Below are 18807 nucleotides of genomic sequence, written 5' to 3'. Positions count from 1 at the left end.
AAAAAAAATGAAATATTTTAACTGTTATATAAAACGTTAGACAACAAAAAGAGTATCAGCGGGGATAGCTCAGTTGGGAGAGCGTCAGACTGAAGATCTGAAGGTCGCGTGTTCGATCCACGCTCACCGCAATAGGTTTTATTTTGTTGAGCCAATTCTGTGTATCATGCAAACTTGGCCAGCCCGGCGAGAATTCTAGAGTCCAGATTGTCTGTAAAAAAGACCTAACCCGGTTTAGAGACTCCTGTTCCTTAGCTCAACCTTGAACTATGCGGGTTTATTACAGCAGTTTGGGTTGTTATCGGTTTTCTTATCGGGTAGGTAAGTTTGGTTTCGATTGCAGTTTGGGTTTTGAGCCGGTTTCCGTTTTGATGTTGGGTTTTGTCGGTTCCAATGTGGTTCGATTCTATTTTGGGATCATTATACCCCAATCTGAAATCTGCCCAATAAGACATTGGTGCGGTTCGATCCAAACAATTTTGATTCGGTTTGGACAGATTTACCCAATTAGGTCTCAATTTAGACACCCCTTAAACTGGACCGGTATAGTACATCAGTCTATTATACGATTTCTTTTTTTTTTTCTGGTAAAGTCTATTATACGATTTCTGAGGCTTATACATCCTATCGTAATTATTTCTACATTTAAGTTTCGTATGGGCCAATCCAAATTGCAACCAAAAGCCTACATTCAGTTATCAAGCCCAATTAGACCCAAGCTCTAGCTGGCTTTCCCCAAACCTACGAAGCAAGCCCGAACAATAGTCAGGGTTGGGCCTAAGTTTTACTACTCGAACAATAATCAGAGTTGGGCCTGATTTTGACTACTCTAGTACCCTACATTATGTGTAGTTTTTGTAAAGGGATTTCCTTACTGATACCCGTAAGGTATAAATTGATTTGAAACCTTACTTTTTTGTAAAGATGTAAATAGATCATGTACAATCGGATACGGGATATATCCTGATCAAATACGGATGCAAATCGAATTCAGATTTTCGACTATTCGTTTACGTCATTGGCTTGTGTAACCCAGACATTCCTTCCCCCAACGGATATGATTTACTCTCAGTTGTCTTAGCTATTTTCCTTGTTCTCTAGAACCCATCGAACTTTCAAGAACCCTCAAGATCATTAAATATTTATTTATTTGTAAAAATTAGTTAATATCCATTCAAATCGAATAGATTTTGTTTCGGATTATCCAAGTTTGGATCCAAATATCTTTTGACGAATATGGATAACCCTAAATGGATGTGGATGCAAATCAAATTTGGATTTTCGACTATCCATTTACATCCTTACTATTTTGCCCTTTGTTTTATTCTCAAGATCTTAGAAGTGTACTATGCTTCTTGATTGGGATCCGTAAGAGGGTGGGAGGGGAAGAATTCTAACTTAAAACATTAACTTAAGAGAGATTTCTAAAGTCAATAGGATTTAAGACCCTATCAGCTAATAGGATCATTTTACTTAAATTGAACCAATTGGATGCAACCAATTTAAACCAGTTCAATTAAAAATATAAAAATAAAACAAAGTATAGAAAATTTAAACAAACTACTAAACTAAGGATGGGGCCAAGGGCCAACCCTAACGAACTACTCAATGGGCCCCACGTGGAAATGGGGCTGGTTCTTCTTCTTCCTACGGATGTGGCTCATTGATGCTGCATCATGCTATGTCACAATCCTGAAAATCAGAAGTCAAGAAAGAGATGAAATTCGGCTAGTGTAAACTTCAAGCTAGATTCAAGAACTCAGAAATTAATAAAGGTAATAATAGACTCAATAAGGAGGCAGAATATGAAGAATATGATGAAAGATAGTAGAAAGATATCACCTGGTTGCAGTGGAACCAGAATTAGAAGAAGAATGGAGAGAGGCAATTGGCCAAGTAAGGAGTCTTCGCCCACGTTTGCACATCTCAACAGTAAGTCACCTCTTCTAACTTAGAAGCTAAGACATTGTATGAAAAACTTAGCCCCCCCCCCCCACCTGGATCTTTATCTTCTCCAGTTTCCTGTCCGGCTCAGTTCCCCAGTTCCTCTAATAAGGGGGGCATGAATGACCACCCTACCCCTACCCAAACATTCTGCCTGGGTGGGGTCCCCTCCCCACCTGGTCTTTATCTTCTTTACTCTCCTTTTTTTTTTTTTTTTTTTTTTTTTTTTTTTTTTTTTTGTTTAAATTTTTTCCTTTTAACATATCACATTTTTTTATGAAAGTAAATCTTGTCATTTGTTTACCCAAACAAAAAAAAAAATCTTGTCATTTCACATGGACAATGACAATTGTTGAAAATGACCTAACCTTAAGTTACGCGTTTTTAAATTATTTGAAAATTACTCTTAATTTAAAATTTCGGGAATAAAACAAGGGTCATCAAAAGAGGTTTATAACTTCACATTTCATCCCTATGTCCGACAATGACATTGGTAATGCATCCTTCCTTAATCCTATTTTAAATTTTACATTTCTTACTTCCCCTATCCTAATATGTGCAAGACACATCAACAAGAGATTGAACAGGGCATGATGGACTATAGGAATTTTGTATAACAAGAAATTTGCTTATGTGAAGATGAACAATATTTTATCTTGTAAATATTTAGAAACAAAAGCTAGGTGATACCTTTTTTTTTTTGTTTGTTTGGTACGAGCTAGGTGAGATCTAAAAGGCTTACAATGGGGTTTGAATTTTGGATGAAGTAACATGCATGTGTTATGAATGGGAATCAAGGGGTAGGATAGGATAATTAGTTAGGATTATTAGTTAATTCGTTTGTTAAAGAGGATTGAATTGTATTGCCCATTAAAAGGGGATCTCACTGTATTCATTGGGTATGAAGGAATTAATCAAAATCTCTCTTCTCTATCTTTGTTTCTAGGAGGTCGCTGCCCTCGAAGCAGCTTTATCCCCTTTCCTTTCCCCTTCTGCAACCCCATCTTCCATTATCCTCTCCTTCTCTATAATGTAACTGTTACATTGGCGCTTTCATTGAGAGCTCTTCCTCCACCGCCATGGCCGAAGGAACTCGCTACCATCAACAGTCGTCTCTGTGCGAGATCCGCTTGCTCTTCGACTCCATTGATGCTAAGCTTTGCGGCCTCTTCCCTGCTTACGCTGCCTTGGCCCCTCCACCTTCATTCCCTGTCATGATTCCTCCACCCTTGCTTCCAGCTCCATCACCAACGCCAATCCCTGAGTTTCCAGATGAAGAACCACCAATAGAGCCTGAGCCCTCTGTTCTAATTGATTCAAATAAGATCTGTCGATCTCAAAATCAGATTGAATCACCGATCGTTACAGGACTCAATCTGAATGGATTGTTGGCAGTTTCATTGCTGGATTCAACATTGCCAGCTTCGATGGATGCGAACGTTGTAGATCCACCACCAACGAAATCAATTGTAGGCTTCTTAGATTTCCCGTGCACTCTTCCATGGCCACCACCAACCACTAACTACTTATCATCAGTTGGCAGCTTCGCTAGAGGATTCAGAGTTGAATCTTCTCGGATGCCACCTGTTTGTGAGAATGCCGAATTGGAGACTCTTCTACACTCGTTAGCATCAGTTCTTGGAGTCCTCGGCCAACAAATGGGCGCGACAGGGACAATGAAGACCTGGACTCCTCGGCCACCACCGCTCTGCTGTGACTGTATCCATCGCCACCACCGCCCTCACAACGTCCATAACCACCACCGTAGCCACCGCTGTGATAATTTTACATCCGCACCCAGACTTGCTATTTAATAATAGTTTCTCTCTCTTGTGATGTGTAGATACTGTTGTCGTGTACGCTGGGGAACTATTTTCGCTTGTGGTCAAACCTAGCTACAAGATTATTGACTAGTTCACAGGTTGGCCTGTCGAAGAGAGGTTTCTCAACCTATAGTGGGGGAGATTTGTCTATGGTGATTTCGTCGACCACCTTCCTAGCACGAGCCCCCAGAGTGAAGAGTACCGGAAGGAGTTTCCTATGTCCCCACATTTAGACACTTCACTCAGCGATGAGCTTAGCATCGCGGTCGGAAAACTCTTCGAGATCATGAAAGACACATCGTGACGGTCGAGGCGTAAGATACTGCCCTGATGTATGTTAGCGTATCCTCCCCTCTATGGCCTTGAAGTGTGGACCAAAGCCCAACAACTTTCCTTGAGATTCTGCCCTTATAGCAGTGACAGAGTCACGAACGGACTCACAAGACTGCCTCCGTCTGTGCTGTTTTAGGCTTTTGAGTGTTTTCCTTATGTGGGATCCACACCCTGTGCCCCGGACATTGTTCCTGAGTCCCCATACAAGGTGGACCCCACCCTTGATCCCCTTGAATTGTGCATGTGCTATATAGGTGGGCCCACTACCCTATGGTGGCATTTAAATGAGTTTTACTCTAAGTGGGAGTATTTGTTATAAATGCACAGCCCAGGCATTCATTGGCTCTTTCACTTCTCCTACCAATCAAAACGTTGAGGGCTGGAAGAGCATTGAAGGTGAAGGAGAAGGTGATCGGAGGGAGCCATTGGAGGTGGAACCCATCCATTGGCTCATCAAAGCTGGTGAGTGCCATTCCCCTCTCCCTCTCTTTCCATTTCAAAGTGGGAAATCCCCTATGGATCGGTCTAACTTAGGGTTTTCTTTTGGAAACCCAATGTCACTCTTTGGTACCCTACATGGAGACCAACCCCTCTCTTTCTTAATGCCTTTCATGACTTGAATGGCTTGAGCTGCTGCTCAATGCCTTAAGACCTAAATCTAGGATTGGGAAACCCTGGAGGTGGTTCCAAATCCCTTAAATCCTCTAAGGCCCATGTTGGGCTAGGTGCTTTGGACCCTAACGAAGCTTGGGACTCACCTCCCTAACCCTTGAAGCCATGTGGTCTCAAGAATGGAGGGCTGGAGATGGAAATCCTTCCAAATCTAAAAAAGAGACTCGACTGATCCATGAACGGATCCATCATCGTGGTTCGGTCCGTTGATCCATTCGGTATAATCTGGTTAACTGGCTGGGATGGAGCCAGGAACGGATTCACCCGATAGTTCCGTTCGTAGTTTCTTTCCCTCTAGGGAATGTCTCAGGTCCTGACGCATGCAGGAACGGATTCACCTAGAGGTTTCGTCCGTGAATTCGTCCCACCTATTTCCACAGTATGCCTGAACAGAGCCAGGAACGGACTCACCTGGTTGCCTCTGTCCCTGTGTCCGTCCGTGCTGTCTTAACTCAAACCTCAAATTAACTGTTGGGACCCATCATGGGACCCACCTATACTCTTCTAACACTATTCTCAAGCATCCCCAGACTTCATAACTTGTACGGGAGTACTTGTACTGAGGTAAATCCTATCAAATACCCCAAGCAACAATCAAACAACTGGTGAGTGGGTTTTGGGTGATGTTTGGGCCTGTTATGTATATATATAAATCATATAATTGCTCATATGCTTGCATCCATTATGAACATATTGCATTCTTGCATATGAACTATCTTGGTTACGAATTGATGCGATGTGAATATGTTTACTTTACATTATTGTATCGGGTTACGGTGCTGGGTGTGCCTGTGCTGGAACCCCAGAGATGCTTATGAGATTTATTGATTGTCATCCTACCCTGTATGCCCTGTGGCGTGTTGGTACCCGGGTACTAGATGGAATGGGACATTGATGCATCTGGATTACCTCTCGGGACAATAGGACTTGCATGTAGTATATCTGCGGCTAGGATTCACTTTCCTATGCTATGACCCTTACCAATAGGGGTTTAGGTGTTGGGTGATCGGGGCTCCTTGTTGCTTGTGGGGGAGAGAGGCCAGGTCAGGGATGACCACTGATCATTGGGGTCTGCCACTGGGTGGTCTTGGTGGCTTCGACTGGTGTAGGCTCTCTGGTGATAATAAAGGTTTCATTATGAAAATAAGTTAAGTGCCCCACAGTGTCTCCTGAGTTATCATAGTAGCATATACCCCGACTTAGACTATATGTTAGGTGGAAAATCTATTAACATTACATTTATCATGGACTATGTGTGATTGTGTGTTTGTGCATTCCCCTTCCCCTCACTGGCTCAGTGGAGCTAACCCCCTGTGTACACACTCTTTGAGATTTTGATGTAGATGGTGGTTACCTGGCTGGTCTCGAGGCCCAGCCAGCAGATTATGATGGTATCAACATGGAGGAACCCGAGGCTGTGTCGGAGGAACACGGTGATGGATGCCCCTGTGACAATTGTGCTTACAGGTCGTGATGATGTTGGGGATTGTCCCCTCTTTTAATTCTTTTGGGGCTTTGTGCCCATTATGAACATTTGTCTGTAATACTTTATATTCTTTTGAGTTGTTAAGTCATGGTCTGTCGGTAAACAGTGTTAAACTATTATTGTATCACCTAGCCAGTTGAACATATGGTAACTGCTATTTAATTCGCTTCCGCTTGATTCCTACTCTGTCTTGAATGGAATTTTCCTTCCTTTTCTACAAATTGTAATTATTATGTTTGACCTTAACTGTTGACTATGGACTGGGACACTATGTCAGTGATTTTGATAGGAAAAGGGGATGATGTGTGTCATTCTATTCACCCCTTAACTGTGCTTGATTCCTATCTTGGAATGGGGGCGTGACAGCATGGTATCATAGCGCGATGCTCTGCACCAGACATAGTCTAGCAATGACTCTTGATTTACTCTACATAATAGGGTTTAAGTTAAAAGCTTTCAACGAAAATAATTGGAATGTGTGTAACTCATAGGGAGAAGACTAGTTAGGGTGAAATCTTAAAACCATAGCAAGATAATAGGGACAACAGTAGAGTTAAAGAGCATTTATATATATATATATGTTCAACCTACGTCCAGCTGTTCTTGTTTACTTAACCTCCCTTGGAGGTGAGCATATTACTTACCACCCAAAATGGAATCCCAAAAGTCACAACTGGGTACCACAATTTCTTACTTGAACAAAAAAAAAAAAAAAAAAAAAAAAAAAAAAAAGAAAAAAAAAAGAAAAAGGGAAGAAAAGAAAGAAAGTAAAGTTAAACCAAAAACATTGTTTCTGAAATAACCATCTAAAACAACAAAGAGAGAAAATGCATAACAACTTTTGCAGTCCTAGAGCCTAGTCCTCCATCTCATCATCACTGTCTTCATCCTCTTCATCATTGCCTTCATAGTACAAGTAGGCATTGATGTCGTGGATGTCCTTCTCTACCCTCTCAAAATGGCGATCATATGCAGCAAACTGTCATTGTATGCCCGCGAACCCCTGTACCATGTCCGAGTTGAGCTTGGTCATGTTGGTGTTCAGCTGTCCAAGGGCATCTAGGACAACACTCTGTTAGTGGTCCCGAACTAGAAGCCCTAGTAGAAAACTGCATTAGTGTTTCCTCCTCATCACTCTCTTCCTCACTGTCAACCTCCCCTGGGTCGACAGGCTGTCCATCACTGAAAGTGTCATATGGAATGCGCATCCGAGCTAGGGCATTGTGCCCAAGTGGTTCCTCAAAGCTCTCTGATGCTGCCTCATCATCAAGGTTAACCTGGAAATACTGGAATATATGGGTGAGCAGCCTCCTGTAAGGCAAGGTCTTCTTCTTGCGAGACTTAAATAGTACTTACTCCATGTGTCTGATGATGGCATAGGGTAGACACACATGAATACCCTCATAAAGGGAGTAGCCTAGGGCAGCAGCCATGAGTGAGGGCTTGGTGCTGTGGCCCCTGACCGGGACAAGGTTGGTCTTAGCCAACATAGTCAAGACCCGCTGTGACCTACCAAACTTGGTCAAATTCACCCAATACTCATACTTGTCATTGGTCAGTGTGGAGTATAGATGCTTGTACTCTGTCTTAGACACACAGTAGAGTGGGTCCCTCCCTGGTGGGTGATAGATTCGATCTCCATTGGAGCTCACCCCAAGTATGGTCCCCCAGCTCCACCTCATTGAAGAAGATGTTTACTCCTTTCACAAAAGAGTTAACCCGATGCCTTACCGCGTCCTCATGGATGACTGTCAGGTTGGAGTAGAAGTGCTTGAGCAAACTGTGGTAGTAAAGCTTGGGAGGAGACAACATGCTGAACCACCCCAGCGTATCAAATCGCTGCCCCACCTTGAAGGCAACCAACTCTTCAGGGATAACATCTCTCCCACTAGAATCTTCCGGTCATGGAATTTCTCATTGTACAGTTTCTCTGCCTCAGCGGACACGAAAAGATTAGCATCGAATGCCACTGGTGCTGCTACAGGGGCCCTATTCCCTCTCTGCCTTGGAGCCATTGTGATCAATTCACCTACACACAAGCAAAAGAAGACAATATACGTGCTTGGTTACTCTAACTTTAACAAGAACATAAAGAACATATGTAAACTACAACAACTTAACAGTTCTAATTAATTTGGGAATGATAGGAATTGTTAGGGAATGTAACTCCCTTGAACATGGGTTTAGGGAGAGGATCCCCAATAAACCTTTCCATGATATTGAATTCAACAACAATAACCAAGCATAAAGAATACAAATAGCATTCTTATGGGAGTAATTGAAAAGGGAAATAAACACATTTAAATCATGGAGTCATTTCCTCCTAAATATAGTGAAATTTGAGAACTTCCTCCTAACTCCCATCTAGAAAGTTGTCAATTTCACCATACAAGTAAGAATACATCTAAATTACAACAAATTCATGAAGTGTATGAAGAATTAGAGCATATTTTCTAGTATGAAATTGTTTTGCCCAAAACAGTAGGCAATTTTTGGTTTTGGGAGGGGTTTACCCAACCCTTACCCTAATCGATGGAGTAGTGATGATGTGGGATATTCACAAATTGATTGAGAGCAATAGAATCCAAGAGAAACACTATTCCATTGCCCTTCATGCAACTTAGTACAGTAAAATGAGGAAGGGAAGAAGAAATCAATAAAAACCTTGGGGAAAACCTAGAAACAAACCCTAGGAGGCCAACATAGGGAGAAGAACACATACCTTGTGGTAGGAGGCTTGAATCTTGAAGATGAAGGGCTCAAATCCACCAAGTAGGGGTGTAGAAACTTCAAACAGATGAAGGCTAGGGCTCCCCTGCTCTATGCTTCCGCTCTCTCCAAAATAGGCCAAGTGAGTTTAAAAACTCGCGGTTTATTTTTTTATGAAAATTTTGCGAAAGGACGCATGAACGGATCCACTATCGTGGTTCTGTCCGTAAATTCGTCGAGCGTAAAAGTTGAGTTTTTCGTTCTTTGAACTGTACGGAACATCAAACCGAACCACGACCAAGGATCTGTCCATAGTTCCATACGGCTTTGTGCTTTGGCCAAACTAGGTACCCTGAGAATGGAGCCACAAACGGATACACGTTGTAAATCCATCCGTAAGTCCATCCAGCCTATTTTGACGATGGAGTCACGAACGGAGGCATGGGACTAGTTCCGTCTGTGAATCCGTTCGCGTTCTAAAGGGCTTTTGGCCTATTTTCTGGCTTAGCTCTACCTTTAGGACCTTGGTCCCTCCCCTGTGTGTTGCTACACACATTTTGTGTGAATTTTATACTGGTTCCCTTGAGGCACCTTGCATTGCTTCCTCTTGTCCTTTGTGCTAACCTGTGAAGCATCTTATTTATGACAGGTGCTGAACATGGTCAACACCCGCAACCGGAATCGTTTCCCTCCTAGGGATGACGCCGGTGACGTTTCTGAAGAGGCTTTGCCTGTGCCGCCTCTAGTTAACACTAATGCGGATGTTGTCGCACTTTTGGGGAACATTTTACGAGATATGCAACGGGAGCATCAAGAGGCGTAACATATGTAGCGCACTTTCATGCAAAAATGTGACCACTCAACTCCAAAATGTTGGTTGGGAAGGGCAACAAGTACCACCCCCGGTGCATGTAGCCCCTGTCCCCGCAGCTGCTACCACACCTGCCATTCCTCCTTTGGCACCAGCTACAGTCGAAGTTCCTATGGTGCAAGTAGTGCCAAATCCACCTCCTGCGCTAGCCGCCTCACAAGTCCAAAATGCGATGCCAGAGTGGGCTGATGCCTCTAAGCCTTCGGGGAAATTCCAGAAGCATCATCCTCCTACTTTCTACAAGTTGATTCACAACTCTATGTTTCCAGCTACCTGGATAAGGGACCTGGAGAGAATCTTTGAGATGCTGTAGTGTAATGACACCGATAAGATTCGATGTGCCACTTTCCAACTCCGAGGCAACGCTGATGCTTGGTGGCGTTCCTCGAAGGAGCATTGCTAGGCCAAGTACCCAAATGCAACATGGGCTCAGTTCACTGAGGCTTTTCTCGGGAATTACTTTCCACAGAATTTTTTAGATAAGAAGGAAGTTGAGTTCATGAACCTCAGCCAGGGATCCAAGTCGGTCCTCGAATACCAATAGGCCTTTGAGGAGCATTTCTATTTTGCTCCAGAGCACATGAAGGCTGAGGGAGTCAAGGCGAGAAGATTTAAAAGAGGGCTGAGAGCCAACTTGAGTACATCTGTGGTGCTGCACAAGTACCCTACCTATGCGAAAGTGGTCTAGGCTGCTAAGATGATTGAAGATCAGCAGAGAGAGAACTACAAGGCCATATAAGCTGGCAAGAGGCCAATGTCATCTTATGACTCTAGGGGACCTAATAAGTTCCAGAAGAGAGGGGCCTACACGACTGCAACTCTAATACAGTCCCATAAACCTAATGTGGCCCAGGGACCCAAGGCTACATCGGCTCCTTATTATGGGACCCAGACTCTCATATGTTACAACTACAAGGAGTCCGTTCATATGGTCAAGGATTGCCCACATCCGTGACAGGTATGTTCATGGCCAATGGTGACTTCTAAGGCACCCCAAACAGAGGCAGTTGTTCGCTCACTCCTCCCTTCTCCAGCCAGTAGAACACAAGGGCGAGTGTAATCGGTCACTCATGAGGAAGCCCAGGCTGACCCTGGTGTCATCATAGGTATTGTACTCAACCACTTGAATGTAACTCTTTTATGTTGAGTTTATCATGTTTGGCTGTTCGGTGTTTGTCAGGCATGATTTCTGTGTGTTCTCTACCTGCTTACGTGTAGTTTGACTCAGGAGCGTCGCACTCCTTTATATCACCTTCATTTGTCGAGAAACTACCTATTAGACCGGTAAGTATGGAGCAGAAGTTGATAGTTTGTACATCAACAGGAAGTAAGGTCGAGCTTGACCACTTCTTCAATTCTTGCCCTGTGCGAGTAAGTGAGCACGGGCTAGAGGCTAGTTTGATAATCCTGGACATGAAGGACTTTGATATAATTCTAGGAATGGATTGGTTGTCCATGCACAGAGCCAGCTTGATCTGCGCAGAGAGGAAAGTACTCTTTAAGCCAGAGAAGGGCAAGGAATTTGTGTTTAAGGGCAACAAAAGTAAGAAGCCTAACAAAACTATCATTTCAACTCTCCAAATCCAGAAGTTGTTAAGAGAAGGTTGTCAGTGTTACTTAGCCTCCGTGCTGGACACCGAAGCAAAGATTACACTTATGGAAGAGATAAGTGTGGTAAGAGACTTCCTTGACGTCTCTTCGGAAGACCTCACACAGTTACCATCGGACCGGGAGATGAAGTTTATGATTGACCTGGTGCCTGGTGCTACTCCAGTGTCTAAGGCACCCTACAGAATGGCCCTTTCAGAATTGAAGGAACTTCAAGAGCAACTCAATAACTTATTGAAGAAGGGCTTCATTAGGCCAAGTGTTTCCCCGTGGGGCACACCTATTTTGTTTGTAAAGAAGAAGGATGGTAGTATGCATATGTGCATTGATTATCGTGAACTCACCAAGCTAACGATCAAGAATCGGTACCCGCTGCCTAGGATCGACAATTTATTCGATCAATTACAAGGCGTAAAGGTGTTCTCAAAGATCGACCTCTGCTCGGGATACCATTAGTTGAAGATCAGAGGTAGTGACATCAACAAGATAGCATTTAGATTGTGATATGGTCATTACGAGTTTCTGGTTATGTCCTTCAGACTGACCAATGCCCTGACAGCTTTTATGGAGTTAATGAACAGGGTGTTTCACGATGTGCTAGATACGTATGTTATCGTGTTTATTGATGACATTCTAGTCTACTCCAAGAGCGAAGAGGAGCATGCTGACCACCTCCACTTTGTGCTGCAGCGCTTGAGAGAAAAGCAACTATATGGTAAGTTCAGCAAATGCGAGTTCTGGTTACAACAAGTGGCTTTCTTAGGTCACCTGGTTTCTACCAAGGGTATTGAAGTTGACCCTGGCAAGGTGAAGTCCATGGTTGACTGGGAGACACCCAATAGTGTAGCAGATATTCATAGCTTCGTTGGTCTAGCAGGCTACTACAGGTGGTTTATTGAGAATTTTTTAAGGATTTCATCTCCTATGACTCGACTGACCCGAAAGGGAGTGAAGTTCAAGTGGTCTGATGACTGCGAGAAGAGCTTCCAGGAATTGAAGCAGCGACTGGTTTTGGTTCCGGTACTCACCATTCTGAATGGTATTAGAGGGATGGTAGTTTATTGTGATGCTTCAAAGATGGGCCTAAGCTATGTTCTGATGCAGGATGAAAAAGTGGTAGCCTATGCTTCTTGTCAATTGAAGGATTATGAGAAGAATTACCCAACTCATGACTTAGAGTTGGTGGCTGTGGTCTTTGCTCTGAAGATCTGGAGACACTGCCTATATGGGGAGAAGAGTGAGATCTACGGTGACCATAAAAGTCTTAAGTACTTCTTTACCCAGAAAGAACTTAACATGAGATAGAGACGATGGTTGGAGCTCATGAAGGACTATGATTACACCATCCACTACCATCCCGGTAAGGCAAACGTTGTGGTGGATTATCTTAGTCAAAAGTCTTAGACCTTATCCCTCGCGTCCTTGGCTGTCAGTAAGGAATTTGTTGAAGAAGCTAGAAGGATGGATCTGGAGTTATTGGTAGAGGGTGTTACTCTATCTCTAACGGCCCTATCGGTGCAGTCAACTTTGGTGGAAAGGATTCAGTCTGCCCCAGCCTCTGATGAACGCTTCCAAGAGATCATTGAAGCTATTCAGGGTGATACACAATGAGATCTGGATTTCACATTGACTGAGAGCATTGTTCTCATGTTTAGGGATCGACTATGTCTCCCCAAGGATGATCAGCTGAGGAAGGAAGTGTTAACAAAAGCACACGATTCCCCTTATTCAATTCACCCAGGTAGTACTAAGATGTACAAGGACTTGAAAGGACACTATTGGTGGAGTGGAATGAAGAGGGACGTAGCTGAGCTTGTGGCCAGGTGTCTCACTTGTCAGCAAGTGAAGGCAGATAGATAGCGACCCCATGGCCTTTTACAATCTTTGCCCGTACCAGAATGGAAGTGGGAACATGTTACCATGGACTTCGTCATTGGACTGCCTCGTACACCTAGGAATGTTGATGCCCTATGGGTTATTGTGGATAGGTTGACGAAGATAGCTCATTTCATCCCAATCAATGTCACCTATTCTATGGATAAGCTGGCCCGCTTGTATATTGATAACGTGGTTTGCTTGCATGGAGTTCCAGTTAGCATCATCTCAGATCGGGACCCAAGGTTCACATCCAAGTTTTGGGGCGGATTCCAGAGAGCTATGGGTACCTTATTGAGCTTTAGCACTGCCTTCCATCCTCAGATGGATGGGTAGTCGGAAAGGACTATATAGACATTGGAAGACATGCTTCGAGCCTGTGCCATTGATATGTAGGGTAACTGGGATGAGCACATCTCGCTTATCGAATTCACCTATAACAATAGTTACCAAGCTATTATCGGAATGGCACCATTTGAAGCTCAATATGGGAAGAAGTGCCCGACTCTGTTGTACTGGGACAAGGTAGGTGAGCGATGTATCCTTGGACTGGAATTAATCCAAGCAACTTGTGAGAAGGTGGACTTGATCCGTGAACGAATCAAAGCTGCTCAGTCTAAGCAGAAGGGCTATGCAGATTAGAGACGAAAGGATCTAGAGTTCTCCCTCGGTGATAATGTATTCCTCAAGGTGTCGCCCACCAAGGGCATGATGCGGTTCAACAAGAAGGGTAAACTAAGCCCGAGATTCATTGGGCCCTATGAAATTCTTGCGAAAGTCAGACCAGTGGCGTATCGATTAGCACTCCCACCACCTTTGGACGGTGTGCATGATGTCTTCCACGTGTCCATGTTATGGAAGTACGTGCATGACCTAAGCCATATTCTAACTCAAGAACCACCAAAGCTGGCAGCGGATATGTCATATAAGGAACAACTCGAGAAGATTTTGAACAGCAAGGTGGTGAATCTCATTAATAGACCTGTTCACTACAAGAAGGTGAAGTGGTGCAACCACCCAGAGGAAGAAGTGTCCTGGTTTTAAAGCCGAAGTGGAGATGCGGGTAAAGTACCCTTCCCTTAGATTCTTACAAGGTACGCTAAATTTTGGGGACGAAATTTCTTGTAAGGTGGGGGGGATGTTACATCCACACCCAGACTTGCTATTTAATAATAGTTTCTCTCTCTTATGATGTGTAGATACTGTTGCTGTGTACGCTGGGGAACTGTTTTCGCTTGTGGTCAAACCCAGCTCCAAGATTATTGACTAGTTCACAGGTTTGCCTGTCGAAGAGAGGTTCCTCAACTGTCAATGGGGGAGATTTGTCGATGGTGATTTCGTCAACCACCCTCATAGCACAAGCCCCCAGAGTGAAGAGTACCGGAAGGCATTTCCTGTGTCTCCACATTTAGACACCTCACTCAGCGATGGGCTTAGCATCACGGTCGAGAAACTCTTTGAGATCACGAAGGACACATCGTGATGGTCGAGGGATAAGATACTACCCTGATGTATGTTAGTGTACCCTCCCCTCTATGGCCTTGAAGTGTGGGCCAAAGCCTAATAACTTTCCTTGAGATTCTGCCCTTATAGCAGCGACAGAGTCAGGAACGGACTCACAAGACTGCCTCCGTCCGTGAATCCATCCATGCTGTTTCAGGCTTTTGAGTATTTTTCTTATGTGGGACCCACACTCTGTGCCCCGGACATTGTTCCTGAGTCCCCAGACAAGGTGGACCCCACCCTTGGTCCCCTTGAATTGTGCATGTGCTATATAGGTGGGCCCACTAGCCTATGGTGGCATTTAAATGAGTTTTACTCTAAGGACCCTAAGCTAAATAGGCCTTAGGTGGGAGTATTTGTTATAAATGCACAACCCAACCATTCATTGGCTCTTTCACTTCTCCTGCCAACCAAAACATTGAGGGCTGGAAGAGCATTGAAGGTGAAGGAGAAGGTGATTGGAGGGAGCTATTGGAGGTGGAACCCATCCATTGGCTCATTAAAGCTGGTGAGTGCCATTCCCCTCTCCCTCTCTTTCCATTTCAAAGTGGGAAATCCCCTATGGATCGGTCTAACTTAGGGTTTTCTTTTGGAAACCCAATGTCACTCTTTGGTACCCTACATGGAGACCAACCCCTCTCTTTCTTAATGTCTTTCATGACTTGAATGGCTTGAGTTGCTACTCAATGCCTTAAGACCTAAATCTAGGACTGGGAAACCCTGGAGGTGGTTCTAAATCCGTTAAATCCTCTAAGGCCAATGTTGGGCTAGGTGCTTTGGACCCTAAGGAAGCTTGGGACTCACTTCCCTAACCCTTGGAGCCATATGGTCTCAAGAATGGAGGGCTAGAGATGGAAATCCTTCCAAATCTCGAAAAGACACTCGACGGATCCACGAACGGATCCATCATCATGGTTTCGTCCGTTGATCCGTTCGGTATAATCTGGTTGACTGGTTGGGACGGAGACAGGAACAGATTCACCTGGTAGTTTCGTCCGTAGTTCCGTTCGTTCTCTGGAATGTCTCAGGGTCCGGACAGATGCACGAACGGATTCACCTAGAGGTTCCGTTCGTGAATCCGTCCCACCTATTTCCACAGTATGCTTGGACGGAGCCAGGAACGGACTCACCTGGTTGCCTTCGCCCCTGCGTCCGTTCATGCTGTCTTAACTCAGACCTCAAATTAACTGTTGGGACCCATCATGGGACCCACCTATACTCTTCTAACACTATTCTCACGCATCCCCAGACTTTATAACCTATATGGGAGTACGTGTACTAAGGCAAATCCTATCAAACACCCCAAGCAACAATCAAACAACTGGTGAGTGGGTTTTGGGTGATGTTTTGGCTTGTTATGTGTATATATAAATCATATAATTGCTCATATGTTTGCATCCATTATGAACATATTGCATTCTTGCATATGAACTATCTTGGCTACGAATTGATGCGATGTGAATATGTTTACTTTACATTATTGTATCGAGTTACGGTGCTGGGTGTGCCGGTGCCAGAACCCCAGAGATGCTTGTGAGATTTATTGATTGTCATCCTGCCCTGTATGAGCCGTGCCATGCTGGTACCCGGGTACTAGATGGAATGGGACGTTGATGCATCCGAAATACCTCTCGCGACGATAGGACTTGCATGTAGTCTATCTACGGCTAGGATTCACTTCCCTATGCTATAACCCTTACCAATAGGGGTTTAGGTGTTGGGTGATCGGGGCTCCTTGTTGCCTGTGGGGAAGAGAGGCCCGGTCAGGGATGACCACTGATCATTGGGGTCCACCACTGGGTGGTCTTGGTGGCTTCAACCGGCATAGGCTTCCTGGTGATAATAAAGGTTTTATTGTGGCGATAAGTTAAGTGACCCACAGTATCTCCGAGTCATCATAGTAGCATATACCCCGACTTAGACTGTGTGTTAGGTGGAAAATCTATTAACATTACATTTATCGTGGACTATGTGTGATTGTGTGTTTGTGCATTCCCCTTCCCCTCACTGGCTCAGTGGAGCTAACCCCCTGTGTACACACTCTTTTAGATTTTGATGCAAATGGTGGTTACCTGGCTGGTCTCGAGGCCCAGCCAGTAGATTATGATGGTATCGGCATGGAGGAATCCGAGGATGTGTCGGGGGAACACGGTGAAGGATGCCCCTGTGATGATTGTGCCTACGGGCCGTGATGATGTTGGGGATTGTCCCCTCTTTTGATTCTTTTGGGGCTTTGTGCCCATTATGAACATTTGTCTGTAATATTTCATATTCTTTTGAGTAGTTACATCATGGTCAGTCGGCAAACAATGTTAAACTATTATTGTATCCCCTAGCCAGCTGGACATATGGTAATTGCTATTTAAGTCGCTTCCGCTTATAATTACTCTGTCTTGAATGGAATTTTCCTTCCTTTTCTACAAATTGTAATTATTATGTTTGACCTTGACTGTTGACTATGGACTTGGACACTGTGTCCGTGATTCTGGTAGGAAAAGGGGATGATGTGTATCATCCTAGTCACCCCTTGACTGTGCTTGATTCCTATCTTGGAATGGAAGCGTGATAGATAACCAGCACCACCATGGTAATATTCCTACCATCAAGGTCCTATCCATTCATGCCTTCAATATCATCCCTCATCGCTTGCTCATCTTGGAATCATGAAGCAAACCCTCTGGATCGATCATGGATTCAATAATCTTATCACATTGATTGAAAGCCCTCTCTAAGGCTTGGTCATCGGTCACCCATGCAAAGCCGCCAATGAAGCAGCAGACCTCCACATTTGTAGATCGTCTATCACAATTTCATTTTGACATTTTATACCTTAGAGCAACTCCTTCGGAAGCCAGACTTGGCGATTGGCATCAATGATCAATCTGTGCTTCGTCAATCAGAAGACGGGAACCACCAGAGGAGAAGATTCATAGGACACCATTCTGTAAATTGGGAAGGCTATGTTCTTGGTGAAGCTTTTTGTTTTACAAAGTATCTGATATTACAAGAATGAGGAGGAGACGAGGAGGAGACATGGAATTGTGGGCTCAGTCCTCATTTTGAGTGGAAAGCCTTGTTGGTAGACTCAATTCTCAGTTTCTTCTAGATGGAAATGACCGACAATAATTTGGCAATGCAGTACTTTTTGGAAGGAAGAAGATGGGAAAAAGATTTTAAGAAGGGTATTTGCTCATGGTGTTCTGGTTTTGCTTCTTGCACAGTTCTTACATTTGTTTTTAATTGAAGAGGTTTTCTGAGCAAGGTCATGTCAACCCTCCCTCTTTCATGAATGAGCAGAACGCTCTCGTTGGGTCCCTTTGCATGACAATGAGCTATCCTCATATCTTTCCAGCCTGGTTTGATTCAGCAACACATGGCTTCTGTTTGTTGGCAAGAGGGTTTGAAACAAGATGGTTTGAAATAGCTCCCTGTAGCATCGACCTTGAGGACAAGGTTGTTTTGATGGGCCATGGAATGTTATGAATGGGAATCAAGGGGTAGGATAGGATAATAAGTTAGGTTAGGATTGAGTTGTATTACCCTATAAAAGGAGATCTCGCTGCAGTCATTGGGTATGAAGGAATTAATCAAAATCTCTTTCTCTATCTTTATTTCTAGGAGGTCGCTGCCCTCGAAGCAGCTTTATCCCCTTTCCTGTCCCCTTCTGCAACCCCATCTTCCATTATCCTCCCCTTCTCTGTAACGTAACTGTTACAGCATGTGTGGAATACATCAACAGAAATTCATGACATCATCAAAGGGTCCTTGCCACCACAGGATCCGTGGAACTCTTTTTATATTTTGGAACAATTTAAATCTCTCATTTCTTCTCTTTGTGTAATTTTGGGAATGATGATATTATCTATACTTTTAACCAGCTTGCAATAAAGTAAGCAATCTTCGTAAGGGGACATGGACAAACATCGATGTATCAGATATTTTATATATCTAATAAATGTCTTTTTCTCTATAAAAAAAAAAAA

At 43.9% G+C, this 18807-nt stretch overlaps 1 non-coding gene across 1 annotated transcript; it reads left to right on the top strand.

The window, feature by feature from the left end:
- The first annotated feature begins 58 nt into the window (after positions 1-58).
- TRNAF-GAA lies at positions 59-131 on the top strand. Its single transcript has one exon. It is a non-coding gene; the product is annotated as a tRNA-Phe (tRNA).
- The last annotated feature ends 18676 nt before the right edge of the window (positions 132-18807 follow it).

This window comes from Telopea speciosissima, chromosome 1 (genome assembly GCF_018873765.1).
Source record: "Telopea speciosissima isolate NSW1024214 ecotype Mountain lineage chromosome 1, Tspe_v1, whole genome shotgun sequence".
NCBI lineage: Eukaryota > Viridiplantae > Streptophyta > Magnoliopsida > Proteales > Proteaceae > Telopea > Telopea speciosissima.
The sequence above is the reverse complement of the archived record's forward strand: the minus strand, read 5'-3'. Positions and strand labels throughout refer to the sequence as shown.